The sequence below is a fragment of the Coptis chinensis genome, chromosome 9, assembly GCF_015680905.1.
Source record: "Coptis chinensis isolate HL-2020 chromosome 9, ASM1568090v1, whole genome shotgun sequence".
Taxonomy (NCBI): domain Eukaryota; kingdom Viridiplantae; phylum Streptophyta; class Magnoliopsida; order Ranunculales; family Ranunculaceae; genus Coptis; species Coptis chinensis.
The window spans coordinates 45,659,563-45,669,706 of record NC_141464.1 but is presented as its reverse complement, the minus strand read 5'-3'; the positions used below and the strand labels follow the sequence as shown (position 1 = coordinate 45,669,706).

The 10,144-nt window shown below is 37.5% G+C and overlaps 2 pseudogenes across 1 annotated transcript; both read left to right on the top strand.

Moving 5' to 3' along the window:
• The first annotated feature begins 1,540 nt into the window (after positions 1-1,540).
• LOC147476258 (stemmadenine O-acetyltransferase-like) lies at positions 1,541-2,930 on the top strand (annotated as a pseudogene).
• Positions 2,931-3,047: 117 nt separating this feature from the next.
• Positions 3,048-10,056, top strand: LOC147476257 (protein ANTHESIS PROMOTING FACTOR 1-like; annotated as a pseudogene). Its single transcript, XR_015209080.1, has 11 exons — positions 3,048-3,204; positions 3,284-3,384; positions 3,458-3,567; positions 3,654-3,720; positions 3,794-3,880; positions 6,115-6,281; positions 6,342-6,482; positions 6,702-6,783; positions 8,524-8,573; positions 8,917-9,100; positions 9,601-10,056. The product of XR_015209080.1 is annotated as a protein ANTHESIS PROMOTING FACTOR 1-like (transcript).
• The last annotated feature ends 88 nt before the right edge of the window (positions 10,057-10,144 follow it).

Genomic DNA, 10,144 nt, shown 5'->3' with positions numbered 1-10,144 from the left:
AAAAGCATTTAGAAGGTTTGAAAAGATGTTCAATATACTACGGTTATACAATTTAAAGCTTAATACAGAGAAGTGTACATTCGGGCGCTACTACGGGAAGTTTCGATACATAGTTACTTCACCGAATAGAGGCCAATCCCTGTTAATATAAGAGCCCTAGTAGAGATAATGTCACCGAATCGTCAATGAAGGCGACTTGCGGTGAAGGGTTGGGGCTTTGAATAGGTTCATCTCCGTCATCGGATAAGGCAGGCCGTTGTATCGCTTCTTTGAGAAACACTCGATTTCGAATGGACTGAATGCGAGGAGGCCCGGTGAGTGAAAGAGTTATTTAGGTAAAGGCTCCGGGGTCAGCGACCGCAACGAGGAGAAAAATTGTGTAATTTGTATTGGGGGTCACCATGCCATTAGCCCGCGACTAGTACTAATTGTGGAAAGTTAGAAAGCCGGTGTATTTCAAAGTAAAACACCGCTGAGGCCGAGACCCGGTATAAAGAAGCCGAAAAATATGCCTTGGCATTGGTGTTCTCCGCCCGGTTGAAACGATACTTTGAAGCACACTCAGAAGTGGTGGTGACAAATCTGCCTTTAAAGCAAGCCGGTGAAAGCGTAAAAGTCCGGGAGGATGAAATGGGTTAAAGAATGTCGAAGTTCCCATGAGATACAACATCGATCGTAATAGCGGAGAAGGCGAAAGGTGGCAAAAATTTAGCGAAGTTTCCGTGATCCCACCGGGAGAAGAGATGATCATGGGAAAGGTGAAAGATCATGGAACAGACCGGCCGACCTCCTCGATCGGGAACAACAAGCCCCTCCAGCGTTTAACTTTGAACCCTGCTCTGACAGGTTCATTGATTACTTTTATTTATGGATGTAAAGGAATGTAGGAAAGCAATTCCCTGGTTTGAAGTGTATTGTTTCTTTTATCTAAAAAATAAATAAAGGAGGCGTACCAGACATTTCTTAGAAACCAAGGCTGGTCACTGCCAAAATTGTACCAGTTTGAAATTCATCTCGAGTTCTCAACTAAGACATTGAATTCTAAAGCTAACACATTGGCTAAACCATTATGGCTTTATCAAGCAATATTTCAACCAGAGCAAAAACTCTGCAACCGAAATAGTAAACTCAACCGTGGTAAACGCAAAAATCATATAACCTCTACAGTCACAAAGCAACGCCACCCCTTTTTGTGATTAATTGTGATTCCTGTCTTCGCTGTATTCTTAAAAGAAAAGAAAAGTAATATAATGCGCACATGCAAATATGCAATGTGGCAATTGACCGGCCTTATTATATTCCGAGGCGTGTAGCACATTTGGAGATAAAAAAAACGCAAAACCAAAACAATCAGAAACGCAGAGTCTGTAATTAACGTTTCACTTCGTTGACATTCGTTTCAGCTACATACCTTGAATATTAGAGTAGTTTGAGTTGACTTTTAATGAACTGAACTTGGTACAAGGACAGTAAACGAACAAAATAAATTTAGCCATTGCCATCAAAGTGTCACACGCACTCAAGGGTCAAGAATTCAGAGATGGTCCTTAAGCTCGATGTTATCTCCAAAGAAACCATCAAACCATCCTCCCCAACACCCCATCACCTTAGAACCTTCAAGCTCTCCGGCATTGATCAATTTGCCCCTCCCATTCCTCTGCCTATCATTATATTCTACTCCTTAAACGACTACGACAAAGTCGAAAATGATATGCGAACTGATCGACTAAAAGAAATCATATCGAATGCTAACTCATTTTTTTATCATCTAGGGGAAGGATCGTGAACAATCAAGTTATCAACTGTAATGATGAGGGTGTAAACTTCTTTGAAGCTAGAGTGAATGGCCATCTCTCGGATACTCTCAACAATCCTATATCTGAGGAGTTAGACCTTTTACTTCCAAAAGACATTACTTTTATAAATGGATGGGATCGGAAAGGATTATTATCCGTTCAAGTCAATAATTTTGACTGCGGAGGAATGGCACTAGGCGTGTGCTTGTCTCATAAAGCCGGTGATACCTCGTCTCTGGGTTTGTTTCTCAATAATTGGGCTGCCCTTACAAGAGAAGACAATGATGGCATTCTTCGCCCAGAACTTGACTTGACATCTGTTTTCCCTCCGCGGGATGTAACAAGTTATGTACATACCAGCACTGGCAGTCCACCGCAAAAGGTTATAAATAAAAGGTTTGTCTTCGATGCACGGAATGTAGCTGCACTTAAAGCTAAATCTTCCAACGAATTATATGTAGAGTACCCGACCCGGGTAGAAGCAGTTTCTGCACTCATTTGGAGGTGTGCCATGAAGTTTGTTAGAATGAGAACGAGGTCTGTAGAGTCCGTAACCGTGGCGAACCATGCGGTTAATCTACGTTGGAGAATGGTTCCACCCCCTGTCTAATCTGTTTTCGGCAATCTAGTCAGTGGTGCAATGGCAAATATTAAGAACCGAGAGCCCTCAGAAATTGCATTGCTTGGTGAGCCAGATGCGGGAAGCTGTAAAAATGTAAAGTTAACGGGGAATTTGTGAGAAATCTTCGAGGGTGATGGGCTTTCGGCGTACTGGAATCATCTCAAAGAGGCTAATGAACGACAAGTCAAAGGTGTACTAGAACTTTTCATGTTTACCAGCTGGTGCAGATTTCCTTTCTATGAAGCTGATTTTGGGTGGGGAAAGCCTATTTGGATATCAACCGTTAATTGGCGCTTTAAGAATTCTTTTATTTTAATGGATACCAAATGTGGTGATGGAGTAGAAGCATGGATTTCTTTAGATGAAGAAGACATGGCAAGATTTGAATGTGATCTTGAACTCATTGCCTTCACTTCGGCAGAAAACATTTAGTAGTTCACTTTCATGCTGTATATGAATCTATTGTTGACAATGTTAGCATGGATTGCTTGAATCAATAATAATTGCTCAAGGTTTGCTTCCACCAAATATCGTCAACTGATATATTTCACTTAATATTTATTGAGCCGAATAGATTTGACGTGTCTAGCCGTCTAGGGCCGAAAATATCAGCGATATATCGAAAAGATCAACGACATGTCTAATAATCGCAAATTTAGTTAGCCCATTCTCTGACTAGCTATTTTTTGTGTGGCAGAAAAAAAAAAGTTAATGACGATACTTATGGAAGAACTGACGGACGACACTGTTCGTAACATGGCTATTGGAGCCGTGTTTAATGATTTCGTATGTTTTCAATCTTTTTTTCTTCTTCTTACTAATCATTATATATTAAGTGGAGGATATTATTATTATTTTTCTTCAGGGAGGAAAGATTAATTCAGTTGATTTTCATCGTACTGAGGATCTTTTAATTACTACAAGTGAGGATGATTCTGTTCGACTCTACGACATTGCTAATGCCACGTAAGCATCATCATCATTTTTATTTTTAATAATTAAAAACATATCATGGTCACTTGTTGTTTATTACTTTCAGGTTGTTGAAGACAACATATCATAAGAAACATGGAGCTGATCGTATATGCTTTACACACCATCCAAGTTCTGTCATATGCTCTTCGGTATACAATTTGGATTCTACTGGTGGTGGGTCTCAAATTATTATTATACATTTCTTGGTTGGTAAAAAAGAACTGATTTAAACTCTTGTTATATATTCTTTTCTTGGCCAGAATCTTTGCGTTACCTTTCAATGTATGATAATCGTTGCCTTCGCTACTTTAAAGGACACAAAGATAGGTAATAACCCCTCACTACATAAGTACATAGTAATCTGATATTTTATAATATATCCATGTCTCTTTGTCCACAGGGTTATATCACTCTGCATGTCTCCGATAAATGACAGTTTCATGTCTGGTTCAATCGACCACAGCATCAGAATATGGGATCTTCGTTAGCAAATGCCTGTCAGGTTGAACTTCTGTATTCTTAAACTCTAATGAATTGTGAAGACATTCTGAAAATAGAAGTTAATTATTTGTTGATGAGATTAGCAATTTATTTATTGTTAATGTCAAAATTCTTGTGTTTTGGTTGTGTCAAAAAACCTTTATGATAAAGTTTCTTTATCGAGTTTGATTGCATTCAAATCCATTGGCAGTAATATGTAATATGTAAAATGTGGTTGGGATGAAATTGTTTTGTAAGTGTAGTTTTTGCTTTAAACGTTCCTTCTTTAGTAAATTTATTTATTTACATAAATATTACAGTTTTAAAAAAGAAAATTGAAATTTCTTTGTTGAGTATACTTTATATGTACAAATTACAAATGATAAAATAAGTACTCAAAACTTTTTGGATTCTTTGACGTGGTTAACCGAACCATACTTGTCTCGAAAAGATGTGATATTAAAAAAAAGAATGTGTACGTTATATAACACCGGATACGTTAGTTTGAGTATATATTGTAGTTTGTGCCAATTGGACTATGATACCATCCAATCATGGGATTTTGTGGATGTTCAGAACACATTACTAGTGGTACATAGCCACATAGGATATAGCAGGTGATCATAGATTCAGGAGGGGTATTTGAATCAGTTGATTTTGTCCCTGTATTAGATGATGGGCCCTCTCTATCTGTTGTATGTTAAGGACGATTGCATTGATAAACCATCTATATGGTGGATGTTCAAAAGAACATTGTGGGTGAGCACATATGAACTGGCAGCTTATCAGATTTCCAGGAGGGGATCATTTGAGTCGGTTGATTGTGTATCATGTCAACCGGTTAATTTGAGAAACAATCTGATGGGAACATATAGTGGTTCAATACCAAGTCTTTAGCTATTGTTTTTATTAGATTTATATTAGTTGGTCCATGTGTCGTTAGACCATAGGTTTGTGTTGTTTTCAAGCAAACTCTAGGTTGTAAATAGGGGCCTGTAATAGATTAGAGGGGTTGGATGATTTGTTATTAATGAAAAAAAGTGTTAAAGCTGAGGCTTTTAGGGTTTATAACCTAAAAGCAAAAAATGCAAATCCAAGGCGACCCCCTCCTCAGCTTCGAGAAAACACAATGAAACAAATCATTTCAAGATGGAAGATGCTCAAATGGTTAAATCATATGCTGATAACATTTTATACAATTAGAGACAGTGAATGTAAGTTAAGAGATATAAGTTACTGCAATCAATATATTGGAAAAATAGCGTTAAGGGTTATGGATACATGAATCTACTGAAGTGGGCATCCACATAATGTACCGTGCATTTAAATATCCAGTTATAAGTGTTGTTATATGTCCATTTAAATATATGTAAACGTTTGTTTTTTCATTGCATTGATTGTAGTAGCTTATGAATTTTAACTTACACCCATTTATATGTAAAGCCTATAATAAGGGGAACATGGAATGTCAAAAGACAAGTAGAAATTCTTTCTATCTATCATCTTTCTCACAAAGTCTCTAATTGTATATGGCGTTATCATCATCAGCTTTAACCATTTGAGCATCTTCCATCTTGAAGTGATTTGTTTCATTGTGTTTTCTCATGAATGGGGTCACATATTGGATTTGTGTTTTGTTTTAAAGGTTATATCGAGAAATTGAGAACACCAGGCAACTCTATTATTCTTGATAAACTATCTCTATTGTGGATGTTCAAAGAACATTGTGGGTGGGGACATAGGAACTAGCAGCTTATCAGATTTCAAGAGGGATCATTTCAGTCAGTTGATTGTGTATCGTACTATCATGTCAACTTTGGTTATTTTGAGAAACCATCTGATGAGAATATGTAGTGGACCTGTCAAGTTTAAGCCCAGTTCTTTAGTTATTGTTTTAGTTAATTTATTTTAGTTGGTCCATGTGTGGTTAGACCATTGGTTTACTTTGTTGTCTAGCTTAACCCTAGGTTCTAAGTAAGGGGATTATAATAGATTAGAGGGTTGGTTGATTTGTTATTAATATAAATGTGCTAAAAGCTTAGGCTTTTACCCTAATTGTAATTTAGGGTTCTATCTATTCAATTGATGTTTGATCGTTTAATTGAAGCTTCCGCCAATTAGATAAGCATCATCATCTCTATTAGGGTATCCTGGATACATGTGCATGTCAACTAGAAAGAAGTGAAACATGTGTGAACTTCTCGCTAGAGTTTCATTATGTTAAAGTGTTTGATGTGAAAGTTATTCATGCTTAGTTTTGTACTTTTCAGGGAATCTTACATCTACGGGTAGGCCGGCTGTGGCCTATGACCAACAAGGACTTGTTTTTGCTGTGGCAATGGAAGGTGGTGCTATTAAATTGTTTGATTCACGTTCTTATGACAAGGTCCTTCTTACTGAAAGCTATGGTTCTTTTTATAAATCAGCACATTGTTGGAATGGTCTAATTAGCTCTTTCCATAATGCAGGGCCGTTCGATACTTTCTTAGGTAGATTGTGGAGATACAGCCGAGGTCTCTGATATAAAATTTAGCAATGATGGCAAGTCAATGCTTTTGACAACAACGAATAACAACATTTATGTTCTTGATGCATATGGAGGGGAAAAGGTAACCTCACTGAGAAATGTAGTAGGGGTCCATTTCCTGTTTAAGAGTGCCTGTTGTCGAAATCTATGTACTAATATTTAGTGTGTATGATTTTTTTATTTTATTTTTTATTTTTCTTCTTCTCTTTTAATGATTCTGTTAAATGACAAGCATTCTTAGTGTATCGAATTTGAGTTTGTCATATTTTTCTATTAACATTTTTAATTCTTTTGTCTGCAGCGCTGTGGCTTCAGTTCGGAACCATCTCCAAATGTAGTTACAGAGGCTACATTCAGTCAAGATGGGCAATATGTAGTCTCAGGTAAATTTTCGACCTAATCCTAATTTTTTTGTCATTTGTTTCCTGGATTTCTTTAATTTTCCCCCACTTTTTGCTTGGGTAATGACAACTTAGTGATTTGGAGTGGTTGTGGTAATGTACATTGTACAATACAACTCAAGAGAAATCGGAGAAGTGAACTTACCCTCCTTCAAGAAAGAAGCAACAACACTCTTTAGTTTTCTAAAATCTTATTCATAGTTGAAAGCTTATTTGAGGCTAGGCCTTCAGAGTCCCTGCTAGAATATTTGTCAGAATTTTCTATTGAATATTTTGGCTTCCACAATGTGTTTTCTAATCCCTTTGCAGTTCGTCATGTTCGTTCTTTACCAAATTTTTTATCTCCCCATTCATTAATGAAGCACTCACATCTAAGGGTGGAATTCGAAGTTAAACGAGCGAGCTTTACTATGCTCAAGCTCGGCTCGTTTATTACATGAGCCTTAAATTGAGCTCGAGCTTGGCTTATATAGTTAAATGAACGAGGAGCGGAAAGGGCCGAGCCGAAGCGAGCCGAGCCTGAGAGTAGCTTTCGGTTATTTTACACGAAGTTTTAATTTGAGCTCAAGCTCGGCTCATATAGTTAAATGAGCGAGCTCGAACTGAAACTTAAACGAGGCGAGCCGAGCAAACGGCTCAAATTCCACCCTTAGAGTCATCTCCTTTAAAACATTTCTAAGAATATTATTTTACTAATGACTTGCTGCTTGAGGATTCTAGAATTTAAACCAGGTCCACTGTTCCATTTTCATCCAATATATTATTTTTTAATGCTATAATTCCATTGGTTCTTCAGAATGTCGTTTTTAAAAATTCTGATGGATTCATCTATGGACTATTGTTTAGGCAGGATCATTTCTGCCATTCTCACTGTAAATGCTAATTTCTAGATGGAAATTGCAATAAATATAAATACAAGATATATGTGGTGGTGCCTACACCAATAGAGAACCTGAAAATGTTTATTAGCTTCTTTCTGGTAAAGTGAGTACAATGGAGAAGATGAATGGTTTTGATAGCTCTTAACTCTACCTGTGATAATGAGACATTCTCTGAATTTATAGTTGTTGAAAGTATAGTTTTGGCTCTAAAATGAACTTTGTATGTGGATGTGTTTATGATAGCATTGATAATTGGGCGGTTGTACAATTGATCTTGTAATTCATGTGTTGGCATTAGTCGCGAGGAATATTTTCTTACTTTCGCCTATTGTGTTATTTTTGACTGCTGAAGAAGTCATTTTAGATATACCTTCCAGGCTCCAACTTTCACCGATATCTAAATATCTATGTTACATGGACATGCCATATTTTAATATTTTTGTGGTATCGTGTTCTGTGACGGATGGCACTGACTCATTGTATGTGATAATGTGATATACCTCAGTTTTTATATTTGGCAGTGTTACACACCTCAGATCCGTGGGATATGGACACATGTATCTGTGTCAATGTGACTTAGCTGGATATCTATGTGGTTTTGGGTCTTAAGTCTTAACACAAAAATGTGTCTTCCCAAATAACAGTCATTCATTTATAGGTTATATTTTATTACAAACACTTCAACAATGAAGCTAAATTTGCCTAAAAAAGTAAATATTCCGAAGCTAATTTCAATTTTTTGCTTCCTCCCTCAAACACACACATGCACAAATGTATCAACTCGAACACTTTTTTCTTTGGAACTTGTGAACTGAGCATAGCTTTCACGTTTTTTATGTAGGCTCTGGGGATGGAAATCTACATGCTTGGAGCATCAACATGAGAAATGAGGTATACAACTGTCTTTATCACCCAGCAATAGACTATATGTTTATTATTTTGAGGAGCCTCACCCCCAGTGGGATATGATCAGGGCTGATTTGTTGAGAACGAACTCATTGAAAAATCGTTTGTGCACATAGGACCTATCATTATTCTTGTGGCGCTGTTACACCTCTCCAAACAGACACATAGTTTTCTTGTAGACGATGATTGGCCCCCTGCCCAAACAGACAAAGAACAGAAAAAGCTCAAGAAGTTTGTAGTATTTTTGAAGGGGACTCCACATGGCTGTTTCCACTTGAGAATAATGGTACAAATTAAGGAGGCAACTACTGATGGGTTTTTGTGACAGGTGGCGTGCTGGAACAGCCATATTGGTGTTACAACCTGCTTAAAGTGGGCGCCTCGTAGGGTTATGTTTGTTGCTGCATCTACCGTTCTCACATTTTGGATTCCTAACGACTCAAAGACAAACGAAGAAGCAGGCAATGTGGGACTTGCTGCTGGCATATAACATGGACACATTCCTTTGCCTGGTATATAATTTTTCTTTATGCATGCTGCATGTCAGAAGCAATATTATCTTTTTTTATTTGAAGTATGAAATCTCACCTTTGATTGGAGCATTCTGGGACACATTTTGAGGTGTTTTGCTGTCCACGCTTTTATTTATATGACGACAATGCCATGTGTTAACGTCCTTAAGTTCAGCTGCAGTGCGAAAGTTCATGTTCCATTGGACACCACCGTGCAACTGCAACCTATGCAGTTAAAGGTGCAGGCGCTAACTAGGCACTGCTGGTGGGCCTAGGGGCCAGGTGATGGGCCTAGGAACCTGTAGTCGACAGTAGGCACGATCCTGGTGTTAATACCTGTGAGTCTAGAGCTTAGTGATGCCACCTTAGCCGAGATGCGGTTTATAAAATATTTCGGTGGCTTTTAACCCAATTTCATGTTATTTGAAATAGTTAGAATCTCTAAATTATGATTTCTCTTATCAAAACTAATTGACTTTTGGAATGACTGTCTAAAACAGGACAAGTGAAGACATTAGACCACTACTTGAACTGCCCAAAACAAAGATCAAATACTACACGAAGAGCTCATCATATTCTCTTACTGCATAGGCAAGAGTGCAAGACCGTAAGAAAGCTACACACCCTGTTCTGCTTCTAAGAATCAGAGGTATGAAATTTCTTGTACAAATAAATCCACTGCATACTGTGGGATTCATTGCCGTTGGTGATGGGTTGGCTATGAGAAATCTGGTTAGATTTGTTGGTACCTTACACGCCACTGCCGTTGCCATTGATTGTACAGCTAAACCATTTGGACAAGTGATAAGTGTTCAAAAGTAGTGATTAATCCCTTGTTTAGTGTGTTGGTGTTAACCGAAAGACTTGTGTGCTACGTTGGTACAGAGATTGTTATTGATGGTTTTTTCTAAAATTATGAAGGAAAGGCAAAATTATCGCGCCAATTTGAGCTTAAATGGTTGGAAAAGTATAAAATGACATTTCAAGTAATGAAATTTGTCCTTAGAAAAGCCTTTGCTTGCTTCATCTGAAATAAGGGAATTT